The sequence below is a fragment of the Hyperolius riggenbachi genome, chromosome 1 (assembly GCF_040937935.1).
Source record: "Hyperolius riggenbachi isolate aHypRig1 chromosome 1, aHypRig1.pri, whole genome shotgun sequence".
Classification (NCBI taxonomy): domain Eukaryota; kingdom Metazoa; phylum Chordata; class Amphibia; order Anura; family Hyperoliidae; genus Hyperolius; species Hyperolius riggenbachi.
The window spans coordinates 537,898,436-537,913,498 of record NC_090646.1 but is presented as its reverse complement, the minus strand read 5'-3'; the positions used below and the strand labels follow the sequence as shown (position 1 = coordinate 537,913,498).

At 42.2% G+C, this 15,063-nt stretch overlaps 1 long non-coding RNA gene across 1 annotated transcript in view; it reads left to right on the top strand.

Moving 5' to 3' along the window:
* The window catches only part of LOC137525700 (uncharacterized), a 150,786-nt gene extending 138,116 nt beyond the window's left edge, over nt 1-12,670 (top strand). The window contains exon 4 of the long non-coding RNA XR_011022981.1: nt 12,442-12,670. This is a non-coding gene — a long non-coding RNA (uncharacterized lncRNA). The remainder of the gene's footprint in view (nt 1-12,441) is intronic.
* The last annotated feature ends 2,393 nt before the right edge of the window (nt 12,671-15,063 follow it).

Here is a 15,063-nt window from a genome sequence, read left to right as displayed (position 1 = left end):
AACTACTACTAAGGTTTGAATGGAATCCCTTTGTGGTCTTCCCATCCACCAGCGCTGACACTATTTGGGTTAAAATCCATTTATACAATTTGTGGTTAAGGCTCTTTGGTTCTTGTTAAATGTTGTTCTGCTAATCTACAAGTGGTTAGCTAATTGCAAATATCAGAATCAGAATCAGAATCAGAATCAGAATCATTTATTTCGCCAAGTGCGACCGAGGTCGAACCCGGAATTGGTTGTGGTTCACATGGCAATGGCAACAGACAATAGACAGTGACATAAACATAATGAACATAACAAGCGGGACAGTCGTAAAAAATAGCAATAATACAGCAATACAACAATAATACAGACAAGACAGGCAATAGTACAACGAGACAGTCAGTGCCTACACATTTTTAACGGTCTATGCAGTGCAATATACGGTTTGCTTCGAGCAGAAATCTTCCGTGTTTGGATAATGTGCAGCTCATGGATAAGTTAGTTAATTTAAGAGTCCGCACCTTGAGTACAGCTCTGCCAAGAAGAGCACCAGGGTAGTAGTTAGGTTCTCTACAGGCCCGGGCTCCAGAGTGCCTTGACCAGGCGGATTTGTTAAGTTGGCCTGAGCGACTGGCGTGCTGACGGGAGGCAGGAGTTCAGCAGGAGGGCTGCTTGGGGAAAAAAGGTGTCCCTACGCCTGTTAGTCTTAGGGCGGGTGGTCCTGTAGCGTCGGCCCGATGGGAGGAGCTTAAAGAAGCCGCAACCTGGATGGGATGGATCCTGGGAGATCCTACTAGCTCTTGTTTTCATTCTGGTGGTGTAGAGGATGTCTAGCGGCGGCAGGGGAGAGCCGATGATCCTTTCTGCTGAGCTGATAACTCTTTGAAGCTTGTACTTGTCACTGGCGGTTGCTCTTGCATACCACACGATAATGGCAGAGCAAAGGGTAGCTTCAATAGTGGCAGTGTAGAAGCTGGTCAGCAGCTTCTGAGGCATACCAAATTTTTTCAATTGGCGCAAGAAGAATATTCTCTGCTGAGCCTTCTTCTGGATTTTGGTGGTGTTCTGCGCCCACCTTAGGTCGCTCGTTAAGGTTGTGCCCAGGAACCTAACGCTGGGGACCCTGGACACTTCAATCTCGTTGATGAAGATTGGTTGTTGTGTGGGGGGGTGTCTCCTAAAGTCCAAGATCAATTCCACTGTTTTGGCTGCATTCAGGACGAGCTTGTTGTCTTCGCACCATCTGCAGATTCTCTCAGTCTCGCTGCGATACTCGTGTTCCCCTGTCTCCCCTATGAGCCCAATGATAGTGGTATCGTCCGCAAATTTGATGACCTTTACGGAGTCCGCGGAGGAGGTACAGTTGTTGGTGTACAGCGAGAACAGGAGAGGTGACAAAACACACCCCTGCGGAGCCCCTGTGTTGGTCATACTCACACTGGAGAAGCAGTTGCCGAGCTTCACCTGTTGTGTCCTATTTGAGAGGAAGTCCTTTACCCACGCACAGAGTGTGGTGCCGGCTCCAAGATGTGCCAGGTTGTCGATCAGTATGTTTGGGCAGATTGTATTGAATGCCGAGCTGAAGTCCAAAAACAGGATTCTTACGTAGGAGTTTGGTCTTTCAAGGTGTTCCGTGATGTACGCCAGACTGATGTTGATGGCATCGTCCACGGATCTGTTGGCCCTGTATGCGAACTGATGTGGATCGAGGAGGGGGCTGGCAAGGCGCTTCAGGTGGGCAAGGACCAGACGTTCGAGGATCTTCATGACTATGGGGGTGAGGGCCACAGGTCTGAAGTTGTTGAGCTCTGTGTTGCCTGGCTTTTTTGGGACCGGTATGATTGTGGCCCTTTTGATGCATGAAATTTTCCATAATTTCTTTGTGAATGCTGAACAACAGTTTAACCATGACTACACTTAACATATTTGTCATTGAATGTTAGGAGATTTAAAAGGAGAAGAGCCTTTACTAAAATCAGAAAGCACATTCCAGACATAATTTGCCTATAGCAAACACATTTTGTACAGATTCCCCATCCTACGTATTTTGATAACAGCTATGGAAAATTTCATGCATCAAATGCCCAAAAGAAACACTGAGGAACTATGATGTTATTAGAAATACATTACCCTCTAGAGATCACGGATTCCTGCTCAGACCCACAAGGCAGATTTAATATTACACATGGAAATTTATATTCCAAATGAATATACATTATAAATGATTAAGCCCCTCCAGAATAGGCTGTCCAGACATTTAAACACATACATAAAAATGTATAAATTCAGTAAAATATGATTTTTATCAGGTGTGGGGACCTTAATGTCACTCTAAATTAAAAACTTGATAAAGCCTTCAATGACAAACATAACAGAAAATAAAATTTGCTCTTACAGATTGTTTCGAACAGTCACTTTTGGTAGATGTATCCAGAGAACTGCCTAATGATAAGAAAGGTTTTACTCGCTATTCAGAAATGCATAATACACAAAAACTGACCAATTACTACTTAAAAGTTCCACCACTCTAAAACTTCCCTTAAAGTGGTCTGAAACTAAAAGATTATTTACAGCCTTAAAGAGCCTCTGAAGGATCTTAAAATTCATCTTTTTATTTAACAATCTCCTTCTACACTATCACCCCATCTAAAATGTCACTATCCCACAGCAGAACGCTGTGTTTAACGCCCCCCCCCCCAAACACTAGGGCCTGGTCATGGATTTTGCTGCCCGGGGAGGCAGAGCTTTGAACTGTAGCTCTGCCTCCATTCACGTCAATCAGCGCTAATCGCCTCCTCTCCCCCGCCCCTCTCAGTGAAAAAAAGAAGACTGAGAGTGGCGAGGAGAGGCGGCAATAAGCACCGATTGACAGGAGTAGAGGCAGAGCTACAGCCCAAAGCTCTGCCTCTATTAGAAAGCGCTCCCCCAACATTGCCCCGGGGATTTTGTTGGCTTAACACAGCGTTCTGCCATGGGATAGCGGCGTTTTAGATAGGGTGATAGTGTAGAAGGGGATTGTTAAATATAAAGCGGAATTTTAAGAGGCTTCAGACTCTCTTTAAACCAACTACCAGCAAACAAATTTTAGCTGAACAGCATTCAGTTAACACAGAATTTCATTCTGCAGTGGAAGCTTGTGATCCGAACTTTTAGCCTTTGATCCGAGGTGATAACATTGTATCAACAGAGTAATGTAAACAACGGATAATTAGTTACAGCTAGCAATGGCTCAAACTGAACTACTTAGAGCTGACATCAGGCACAAATGAGAAATGTATGACTAAATAGCTGCTGTATTTTATTAAAATGCATTAATAAAATGCAATGGCAGCTTTCAGAGCAAATAAACTGAACTTTGGGAGCTTATAATTTGTAAACATGCAATATTACTTGTGCGCAAAAGCAAATATAGTAACTGAATGGTTAATAACAAATAGGAAAACACATTTTTACTGAATGTTATGTCAGAGGACTATTCCACTTTAACCTTCCTGGCGGTAAGCCCGAGCTGAGCTCGGGCTATGCCGCCGGAAGGCACCGCTCAGGCCCCGCTGGGCCGATTTGCATAATTTTTTTTTGCTGCACGCAGCTAGCACTTTGCTAGCTGCGTGCAGTGCCCGATCGCCGCTGCTACCCGCCGATCTGCCGCTATCCGTCGCGCTGCAGCCGCCCCCCCCCCAGACCCCGTGCGCTGCCTGGCCAATCAGTGCCAGGCAGCTCTATGGGGTGGATAGGAATCCCCTTTGATGTCACGACGTCGATGACGTCATCCCGCCCCGTCGCCATGGTGACGGGGGAAGCCCTCCAGGAGATCCCGTTCTTTGAACGGGATCTCCTGATCGCCGATCGCCGGAGGCGATCGGAGGGGCTGGGGGGATGCCGCTGAGCAGCGGCTATCATGTAGCGAGACTTTGTCTCGCTACATGAAAAAAAAAAAATAAAAAAAAAAGATTTGCTGCCCCCTGGCGATTTTTTAGCAAAGCGCCAGGAGGGTTAATAGTCTACATAATTTATACATATACCAGCTTCTTAGCCAAACCATGATATGATCTTAACCTGCTTTGATCTGATGACTAAATTACCAAAGATGGCAACACACGAAGAGTGAGGCTCTCCTGCCAAATAAACATATTATAGCTACAATAGCAGCACATCTCCAACAATATTTTGCCAATAATGCTATGCATGAAATATGTCTACTATAACATGGTTGGCTTATAAAGCATTTATCAGGGACAGTTCACCCAGCTCGCCTTTCAGGAAAAAACGTAAAATAACAGGAACCTAATAATATCTCCAATAAGTAATAACAAAGATTAAACTTTGCAAACAAACATGATAACACTAGATGATTGGCTAAGCTTATCCCAGACACCCAGATATAAGTATTCAAAAATAAAGCTGAGCAAATTCAACATACTTAGGCCAGAAACCCACTAGGAGCGATTTCTAATCGCTAGTGATTTGAAAAAGCTCTGGCTGATGCAATGCTATGGGGGATTATTATAAAATCACATCCTTCTAGTGGGATCCCACCCATAGCATTAAATTAGCAAGAGTTTTCAAATTACAAAGTGCTCAGAAAATCGCTCCTAGTGAGTTTCTGGCCTCAGTGATGGCCGGATTTACCTCACAGAAGCCTATAGGCACAGATGTCCTGGCACAAGGGGCTTAACAATAGACCCTGCAAGGGATGTCTCCGCAGGGAGGGCCCAGAAGCCACAGGGGGCCCCGTGGGGGGGAAAGTTTGAGACTGACAACTAAGGGCATGGAGAGAAAACGTATTCTACTCTCGTACCATTGTTATGTTGACTGCATGTGTCTACCACACAGATAATCATACACACTTTGGAATTTGTACACTGTCCCTGCTCCCCAGGGGTTCGTAAAAAACATATGTCTCACACTGCAGCAGTGTTCTGATGACTTCATGTACAATGTTACAAACAAAGCAGTCACACATTGAAAAAAAGTTGTAGACCTTCCCTCAGAAGAGATTCCTAGATTCTTATCACACACAGGCTAGTGACCTTATAGTGTCTGATTACTGGACAAAGTGGAATGGGTAAGATTGATATGTCTGACTGTCGCTGCCTCATTGAGAGCTTGTTGACTGAGTACAAGATCTTGTAATAACAGTATGAATCAGTGACATTCTGAATGTTTTGCCAAAGTTACAGTGAATATTATATCTTATGTTCAGCATGTCATTGTTGTTCCTCCATATAGCATGTGCTCTCATATAGTAAAATAATATGGCTGTGTGGGTAAGTATGTACTGGGAGCAGAGTTGCAACGAGGGACTTGTCAACTGCAAGGGACTGGAGGAAGCCCCGGGTAAGTAGATCTAGGGGGGGTAGCATAGATTGCCTGACATTTTCTTTAAGTCTAAGTGTTTTTATCTGCAAGGGAAAACACATTGGTCCTTAGTGTTCCTGTGCCGAAAGCGTGGGGGGGTGGGGGGCCCCTTCCTAAGTTTCGCAGGGGGCCCAGTGATGTCTAGTTACGCCCCTGCCTGGCACATTAGACTTCGCCCTCCATAACCCTACAAACCCCCACCAACCTTCACCGCAAGTGTGCTGGCTATCCCAGCAGTAAATACTACTTTAGTTCCTTTGTCCATCATAGGTAGTATGATGGACAAAGTATTGGGTAGTATTGGGTAGCCAGAAGTAATTTTAATTTCAAGTAGCTAGAGGTGCCCCTGACTCAAGGGAGATCTTGTCAGTGGAATTCCGAGAGTAGGGTGAATAACCTCTCAATTACACTCTCATCAGGGCACTGCATGAGGAAGGAGGGAGAGAGGCAACTGGGGAGGAGAGTTCGCCGCATTTCCATTATCAGGCACCTGTAGGCACATGCCTAAAGTTTCTTATGGTAAATCTGGCCCTGTATTCATTTATTTCCGAATAGTATCGGGCAGCCCGGTGGCGTAATGGTCAGCGCTCTTGCCTTGCAAAGCTTGGTTCCCAGTTTGAATCCCAGCCAGGTCAACATCTGCAAGGAGTTTGTATGTTCTCCCTGTGTCTGCGTGGGTTTCCTCCGGGCACTCCGGTTTCCTCCCACACCCCAAAAACATACAGATAAGTTGATTGGCTTCCCCTTAAAAATTGGCCTTAGACTACGATACATACACTACACAATACACATAGACATAGGACTATGGTAGGGATTAGATTGTGAGCCCCTCAGAGGGACAGTTAAGTGACAAGATAATACACTCTGTACAGTGCTGGGGAAGATGTTGGTGCTATATAAATACAAAATAATAATAACAGTATTCGGTAAAATCTATAAATGGGGAAAATTTGTGTCCTCAACCAAATCAAATGGCTATTACCTACAAAGAAGAGCAAGAATTTCCCCTTTCCCAATATTTAGTAAATTATACTCCAGGACTACAGCATAATCAATCAATGTATTTTATTGAACCATACTGACAACTGAATGTAAATATTAAAACTAGGTATGGCCGACTGGCCTCGGAATCCGTATATTATGAAGTGTTACAATCTCTTGCAATTTGTATTCTGTGTCTACACTGGTCCATGAATTGCATCACCAAACAGTAATTAAATAATGTGGATATGGTGTGGTGCTGAATCTGCGCAGGACGCAAAGGAGAAATAGGAACCATTTTTCAGGTACAACTCTACATAATCATCTCATAGCATGTGGAGGCAGAGTCAGGTGACAGAGGAGCAGTACAATCAAGTGGAGCTACAATAATAACTATATCATGATATTCAAAACTCAGAAACGGTTCAGTTGAAAATCTATGCTGGTTGCACTGTCTGATATAGAAGTAGATTTACAAAAGAGTTTATTGAATAAAAACATTCAGTCGAAATACATACAGTATGTATACTTATAAGACTAGGAAAAAACGTGATACAAAGTGGAGGAAAAGTATGGTAACTGTTAGGGCTGAACGCTAGCGATTGCTGAATCGCAAAAGGTAAAAAAATTCCCGGCGATTTCCCGACATTTGCGATCGCGATTTTGCTATGCTATGCACTGCATAGCAAAATCGCGGCAATAATTGCTCCGCCGTGCGATCGCGATCAGGTAAAAAACGAATCGCGGTAGTGGAAATGACCTACCGCGATTCCTATGTTAAAAGCAAACTGTAGCGATTTGAAAAATCACTAGCGGTTTGCTGTTTTGCGATTCAGCCATCGCAAACTCCGTAGTGGAAAAGGGCCCTTAGGTATTCTTCAAGACTTGACTTAAGACAAGTAAAGAAAATACAGTAATTCAACTAGTTAAACCATAAAACACAAGAAAAGAACAATCTAATCCAGGAAACATAGCTTCATGGCAAGCAGAACAAATAGCCAGTAGCAGGAGACACTATTTATTGATTAGAGGTCATAAGCAAATATGGCCCACCTAGCAGGAGATCTGACAACAGAAAATGAATGCTAAAGGAAAATGTTCAAATTACAATAAAAATTATTTGGAACTAACGGGGATTGGTTGATGAGTGTAGTTTCTGGTTGCGTGAGAGCCAATGTTAAAAATAGACCACTACACAAAGAATTGAATGTGTGCATTAAACACCAAGCGAACACCTGACATAGCTGGCTAAGCAAATTTGGCCTAATTGGCTATTCATGAGGCAATGCTCATGCAAATATGCATTCGCTTTCGCATGCCAACTTATGCAGGGTCCAAAACCGATGCCGCAAAGCGGTCGCCCTGCGAGAATTAGTTCATGCTGCAATAGCACTATCCAGGAGCACCACGGGGAGGCTTCCCAATGCCCCCATACAACCGGGGGGACCGCGGGTTCCCAGGTGCTCTCACTGCCTGGGAACCACAGCGGCACCCCGGAGGGGGAGGCTGAGTGGTGCAGGCGACCCCCCCAAGCGTGGCCAGCGCCGGGGAGAGCCGTCCGCACCCACCTCCCAATATTTAAAAACAGGCACTTACCTTAACGTCCATTGCGTTCTGCTACTGAGCATAGCTTGGGTGCAAAAAAGAAAAAATGTTAAAAATAGGAAACACTATAAACTTACCATAAACTAATTAATGTTAAAATACAGTAATTAAAAACAAAGACAAAGGACAAACTTAACTTAATTTAACTTAATACAGGTCTCTTACTGTATAAAGAAGTGTAAATGTAGATTTATGCATCCTGCAAGGCCAGATTTTTTTTTTCTACTTGCTTGAGACTTCTGGTTAACTGAGTACTGGATAATGGGGGTTTTACTGTAAGTTGAAATAAAACCAAAAAGAAATAAAGCATTTAGGAGGCGCTGATGACATGAGCACTTAAAGGGAAGGTTCAAGCAAAATTAAAAAATGAGTTTCACTTACCTGGGGCTTCTACCACCCCCATGCAGCCATCCTGTGCCCTCGTAGTCACTCACTGCTGCTCCAGTCCCCCGCTGACAGCTTCCTGACCTCGGAGGTCGGCGGGACGCATTGCGTACATTTTTACGCATTCCCGCTAGTGCAGGAACATTAACACATACATTTTTACGCGTTACTGGTTCAATGCGTACATTTTTACGCATTGAACCAGTAATGCGTAAAATGTATGAGTTAATGTTCCTGCACTAGCGGGAATGCGTAAAAATGTACGCAATGCATCCCGCCGACCTCCACGGTCGGCAAGCTGCCGGGGGGGGGGGGGGGGGACTGGAGCAGCAGTAAGTGACTACGAGGGCACAGGATGGCTGCATGCGGCTGGTAGAAGCCCCAGGTAAGTGAAACTCATTTTTTTTTATTTTGCTTGGACATTCCCTTTAACCACTTGAGGTAGAGACTGGAACCCAGTAAGCGGCTAAGCTGACAGAGGAGTCTGAGAATGCATGCATGTTTAAACACCCACAAACGAGTTTGGCAGTACATGTTGGCAGTGTGCTGGAGGTGCAAGCAATAAGCTTGCCATACAGTGTTACGCTATGTGGAGTTTGGGTTTTAAGGATCTGCTGAGTGGAAGAGAAAGCACGAAAAGTGCTGCAAGCAAGAAAGAATTTGTGTATTTTCTATCTAATAATAACATTATTGCAGTGATCCCAAACTGTGGCTGGAATGGGCCAGGTGGTGATTGATATTGTGAGACTAAACGACTGTTGAGCATGTTTATTTTACACAGAATTATAATGTTGTTCTGAAGCATAATGATATAACTATAATATGAAATTACTAAATACATGGTTTTTGAAACTAAAGTACAGGACAGATTGCACACATTTCTGTACCTAAAATTACATCTATAATGCTAAACAGTTTCCCTGAAGCACTGAAACAGCATGAGTATGTAAATCATTCTAGTATTAAGATAAAACACAGCAACTTCTACAAAAGATTAATATTAAAATATTATACATGCTTCCTGCGGTAAGCAATGGAAATTTGTTCCTAATGTTGACCTAGGAGGATCCCCAAAAAACTGAAACAACAAATACTTTATCACTTCTGCCAAATGGGCGTAGCTCATATGTCCAGAAAAGCAGCCACTCATGTTGCTTGGATGTAGGAGGTACGTCCCACCTTTAAATGGCTTCCAGGGACGATTGTGTGTGCTCCATGTGATCCCTGAGCCTGATTGGCTTTCCTTTAACCCTTGATGATCACTGCTTCAACTGGTAACAGAGATCATCAGTAAAGAAGTAAACATACAGTATACTTACATTCATTTCCAGTTGGCGGAAGTTATTGGGCAGGGGTATCATGTGATCTCTTGATCCCCATGGCTGCAGCAATTGGGCTAAGGGATTATGTGATCCCTTGACCAATCAGTACAATCCCAGCCTGCCAATGATTGTTGTTACAGTTTTAACAGTGATCATTGATAAACAAAAATAGTTAAAACAAATTTTCACTGTAGGCACAACAGCACTCCCCATCCCCTCAAAGCAGAAATGATTAATGGAAAGGATCATGTGGTCCCTGAACAAAATCAGTGTGTCTAAAGCTACATACCCTCTGGAAGATGGACAAGGGGATCTGCAGCGATTGGGGGATCTGCAACGAAACAATCCTGTTATTGCAAAAGCTTACCCATAGTTGTGAAATGGTGAAAACAATCAAAAAGTCACCAGTTGTGAAAAAGTTTCCACAAAAAAATGCATCATGGGTATGGATCTTAATACTTGAATGATGACTGTTACAGCTAGTAACAGTGATTATTTATAGAAGCAAGTAGCAATGTTAGGAAAGTAGTGTGGCTTTGTTGAAATTGCATGTAATTCAATGGTGACATGCACGTTCATTCTTTGGCCCAATTCGCACACATAAAGAAAAATTGATTCCCCATCGCACAGAATTGCAAAGGGTGTACAATTACAATTGTCACCATTTCATTCCATTTTGACGTTTTCACTTAGGATGACTGTCCATCACACAAAATTCAAATGTGCTTGCTGTCACTTAAACTGCGATTTTCTACAAAAACAAACAAACCACAAGGTCTTTTGTAACTTGTTTCCCCTTGTTGCCACTGTTTTTCTACACATACATAACACACTTGGTGGTTCAAACATGTATAGAGACTTTGCTATTAACCTTTAACCTCCCTGGTGGTAACCCCGAGTTACACTTGGGATAGCCGCCGGGAGCTCTATGCAGAGCAATGGTGTGCAGCAGGCGTTTTTACTCACCTCTCGGGGGATCCACACGCAGGCAGCCATTCTACTTTATTTCCACGGAGGCTCTGAATCACTCTGGTGAGATCACTGTCAGTGATCTCACTACAGAGTTACAGCACCCGGAGGACAGAGGGAAAACTGCAGGGGGTGAGCATCTGAGGACCCCCTTGTTAAAGGGGACCTCTAGATGGCACCATGAATCCCCACCAGGGCCTACACCCACAGATGTCGCACCGGAGGGGGGAATGAGCCCCATGGATTGTACAAGAGTTCTGGGGGAGAGGGGGAACCTTTGCTGCCCCTCTCTTCTGAAGCCCCATTATACTATGGATGATGTGTGCTGGTATAGCTCAGGCTGCATAGGCCCATGTGGTAATCTGGCTATACATATCAAATGTGTATGCAGAGTTCTAAAAAAGTATACATTAAAGTGTACATAATTTTCCTGTTTCGAAACTACTAAAAAAGCTTCTGAGTAAAATAGTATTTTTTTTTGAGGGGGAGGGGGGATTTTGCCATTGATCCCCATCTGCCATGCCACTGCACAGAGTTATGAACAGTTTTAACACCTTAAAAAAAACTGTGCCTTCAAATAAGCCCTGAAGTTTTAGACATTCACCAGCCATTAAAGTCAATGGGCTTTACCACAAACTTTCACTCCACAAATGTTCATTCCTTATGTTCATCCATCACTATTCAGGTGTGCTTGCATAAAGCTTGGGCAATAGACAGAGACTGAACAGAAATCTCTTCCACAGTATTAGTCTCGGTCTCTATTTATTAGGACCATGCATGTCTTTATTTAAAGTGACACTTAAGGCAGAAAAAAATGAGTTGTACTCACCTGGGGCTCCTACCAGCCCCTGCAGCCATCCTGTGCCCTAACAGTCTCAATTGGATCCTCCTGTCCCCCACCGGCAACTAATTTCATTGTCGGCGACAGGCCTGGCCACGTGTCTGCTTCTATGCCATTCCTGTCCGCAAAAGTGCCCTCTATCCTGCTATTTCGGATAGGAACACGAAGAAGCAGACGCGTGGCAAGGCCTGTCACCAAAAATTAAAGTAGCTGCCAGCGGGGGACATGAGGATCCGATCGAGACTGCGAGGGCACAGGATGGCTGGTAGAAGCCCCAGGTGAGTAAATCTCATTTTTTTCTGCCTTAAAGTGAACCTCCAGGCTAAAAATCTACTCAGCAGAACTGAAAAGGCTTGGTGTTTTTTTAACAGTTTCACAGCATCAGAACTTTGTTTTTCTTACCAAAGCATCATTTTTAGCTGCATTTTTAGCTAAGCTCCACCCATCAAAGAAAACTGCCCGGGCTTTTTTTCCCTGATGCTGTGCAAAGCACGATGGGATTTCCTATGTTGTTATTCACATTGCCTAGCAACTGAGAGGGGTGATCAGCACACAGGACAGTTGGAACTGTGTCTCATGCTCCCTGTCACCTCCTTTCAACCAAAAAGATGGCTGCCCTCATGAAATCAAACATTTGCCTGTTCTTTTAAAACAGGGTGGGTAAGAGATTATATTACCTATCTATTTTAATTAACATAACTAATGTAACTTAATGACAGTATGTTTGTTTAGGCTGAAGTTCCTCTTTAAGTATCTCTTTAAAGTGGGATAAAACTCTCTGACATAGCATTCAATAAAATATGTTTTCCTACCTTTTATTACCCATTCAGTTACTATATTCGCTATTGTGCACAAGAAATATTATCTGCTTACAAATTACAAGTTTCCAAAGTACAGTTTATTTACTCTGAAAGCTGCCATTGCATTGTATTCATAGCTGCTGTATTTATATATAAATATCTATGTAGTGATCATTTTTCACCTCTCTCTGCTTCTCAGCTCAGTGCAGTTCAGTTTCATCACACTGCTGGCTGTATACTAAACAAATCTGACAAAGGAATGTAAACAAAAGATGATGTTATCACCTCTTCAGATGTTGCCAGAAAGCAAGGAGCCTTCAACTGAAGAACAAAAGTGCTGTGTTTAACTGTTCTGCTACAATTTTATTTTTTATGATAGTGAATATTATGATACTAATAATATTTTAGAGCAAATAAGAAATACTATTTTAAACACAATTTCTGCATATATTCTCAGTCTCTGTATCACACAGGTAACACTTATGCATAAACCAGGCACAGAAAAGAAAAAAAAGAAAACATCTGGATAATGATACAGATTATTTATCCAAGCCTGCAAAAATAAGTAAATAAGTAAAAGGAAAGAAAACACATCTGCGCATTTCCTGACCAGTAAGAGCAGCCATTTAACTGGTAATAAGTATCAAGCAAATCATTTCACAGCACTAAACAGCTGAGGGTATGGAAAATGTTGCATAAATATGTAATAATTCCAACAAGTTGGTCAGCACCTCCAAAAAAATAGCTCTTTTAGATTAAAACATAGCTCTTTATTCAAAAAAGCCATAAAAATAGATGGACATCATATGATGTCCATCTATTTTTATGTATTTTAGACTTTTTTGAATAAAGAGCTATGTTTTAATCTAAAAGAGCTATTCTTTTGGAGGTGCTGACCAACTTTTTGGAATTCTTGCTGCCGTCCAAGAGGTACTCAAGGGCGGATGGTCTTAGCACTCCAGTTTGTTTTCATCTTGAAACCAATTAATAAGCTTTAATTTGCCATTGTGTCTGCAAAGTGTATAGACTCATCTATTTCATCAAGAAATAGCTGTTACATTTATTCAGAACTTTTTTATGTACAAGGGACAATGTATTATTATTATTATTGTTAATTTATAAAGCACCAACATATTCCGTGGCACTGTACAAAGTAAGAAAAACAAACATCAGATATGTAATAATACAGACAATGGTATTCAATAAATATTGACTCTGGTACACTCATGTATTGCTCTAACTTATGTGGTTACTGTTGTAACACGGGACTTGGAAAGCCATGCTGAAATTAATCTTGAAGTCTGTATAAGTTTCAATAACTAGAATATACCAAGACTGCGACAGCCGAATATACCAGTTGTCTTCATAGGTTTACATAGCCTAGCACAATTTATGATTTCTTAACCATTTTTTCATAGAATAAGAATGTTAACACAAAAACTTTTCTTTTATTCATGGTTAGTTAGATGGTTACCTTTAAAGCTATCAAAACCGGTTTGCGTCAAGTTGTGCACATGTTATCAGGACAAATTGCCAGGGTATGTAAGGGTCACTTGAAAAGTTGATAGTTGTAGTGATGAGGATTTAAAAAGAGTAAACACACTTGTTTAACCACTTGTTTAACAATAAATGTCTTCAGCCAACCACTAACCATAAGTGAAAGAAAAGTTTTGTGTTTTATATTATGTGAAAAATGGTTAAGAAATTATAAATGTTGCCAGGGTATGTAAACTTATGAGCACAACTGTAATAAAAAAAATATCCTACTTATTTCAAGAACGTACCAGAGGAATACTTTTGTTCATCATGGTTGTAGGCAGAAAAAAAGACAGGTTAGAATTCCACTGCAATAAAATCTCTAATATAATTAAATACATACATTATTATTATTATTATTATTATTTATTGTATTTATGAAGCACCAACATATTAAATATGTGTATGTGTATATGGTTTTGAATAACTAATTTACAATATGTAGACTGGTGAGGAAACCTCAAAGATAAAAGGACAGAACTGTGGATCAATTTACTGAAGTATGAGGAGGCACCAAGAAAGATGCATGAAAAGAAATTATACTCACAAAATCCTAAAAGCTGGTAGGGGAAATGGAGCCCATCCCAACTTGGGTCTAGAAAGACTTTAAAGGGATCCTGAGCTCAGGCTAAAAACGCAATTTGGACTTACCTGGAGCTTCCTCCAGCCCCCCGTAGCGCACAAGGTCCCCTGGCATCCTCCTGGCTCCTCTCCCGGTCCCATTGGCGGATCTGTTAATTTGCAACTTTGAACTGAAGCTGCCTGTTCGTGCACCCACCACACACGCTACACATCATGGTTCAGTCTTAGAGAACCGTGCATGCGCATGACTCTCACACCGGCCAGCGTGAAGATGCGTAGCGTGCAGGGTGACTTCAGGCCAAAGTTGCCAATTAACAGGAGGAGACAGGAGGATGACTGGAGAACTCGCAGGCTTTGGGGGGCTGGAGGAAGCCCAAGGTAAGTCCAAATTGCAGTTTTAGCCTGAGCTTAGGGTCCTTTTAAGTGTCCAGTCACACTCCAAACAAATAAACTAGTGGAGGAACACTACTAACCCTACTCCAAGGTGTGGTATCCATTTTTTTTCTTTTTTGTTCAAACTCTGCTCATTAAGTTTACCCAACACTATGCCAAGCTTCATTGTCACGGCCTTGATTGGGTCTTTGCTTGCATCATGGTTTGAAAAAAAAAAGGGAAAACATAGGCACATAATTACAACATAAATTACTAAAGCAAATATGAAAAAAATATCCATAATTTTCCTGCCTGTTGCTACTCCCAGCAC